This window comes from Aplysia californica, unplaced genomic scaffold (assembly GCF_000002075.1).
Source record: "Aplysia californica isolate F4 #8 unplaced genomic scaffold, AplCal3.0 scaffold00785, whole genome shotgun sequence".
Taxonomy (NCBI): Eukaryota; Metazoa; Mollusca; class Gastropoda; order Aplysiida; family Aplysiidae; genus Aplysia; species Aplysia californica.
In genome coordinates, this window is record NW_004798055.1 from 242,278 (window position 1) to 243,358 (window position 1,081).

Below are 1,081 nucleotides of genomic sequence, written 5' to 3' on the forward strand. Positions count from 1 at the left end.
GTGTGTGTGTGTGTGTGTGTTTTTTGTTTTTTGTGCTTCTTGAGAATCGAAAATTTTATTCTTGACAAAATTGAAAATTCCAATAACCTTCAGTCTAATTTTACCGTCAGATTCTGCATGGCGTCGGCAGTCTCGCTGTTAGGTGACCGGACTCATTATAGATTCTAATAGTTTGATTGTGGGTTTGGAGTTTCGGGGACCAGCTCTGTTCTTGGAAAAGGCATTTCAAATGAATTTTCACATTTGCTTCGAATCTATCAGAGATGGATGTTGAATTCAGATATCCAGCCTCTTAAATAATCTTACAGTGTTGCAATAAATGCTGTTAATCCAGGAAATTAATTTCGCTTTTTTAAATTTCGCTCCAGCTTCTCTATGTACGAAAAGACTGCGATGTGGTGACTTGACCAAAAACAAAAGACTGTTTGTTATTGAGTAAAGAGATGCTCGATACAATAACAGGCATTTAGTGCAGGGGGGAAAAAAACAGATAGAAAGAAAGCAACAGAGAGGGAGAAAAAAAAGATAGGAACTAGCAGTGGTGCCCGCACCAAACAACTGCAGAGAAGCCTTAAACAACTCAAATCAGAAGTTGGCAACACATTGAGTTGGCGAGTGATTAGACCAGATTTATTCTCTCACCCCTGACAGTTTGCTTTGCCATGGTCAGTTCTGAGAATTGACCTGCGACGGTTCGAAGACAAGAGCTGACACGTTTGACACTTTTAATCGCTCAATGTCTTACCCGGAAGTGACTCGGCGGCCATAACGTTCGCCCAGCTGAGTTACGACCAGGCTTATTTTTGGTGGGCCTTTCAAAGGTTCACGTGATTGGCTATGACGTCATGTGACAGATAAGGGGAATGCACGGGAATGCGGGAGAAATGTTCTGCATACCAACACCATGAATGTGAGATTGTGATCGAATAAAGCGTTTGGGTGGCGGAAAGGAGCAGATGAGGTACATTTATACATAATTATTATGGCTTTTGGTAAAGGAGGGGTGAACTTTATTTATTACAATTTATTTATTTTCTTATTAATGAATGAATGAATGAATCAATTAATTTTTTAAATTTAT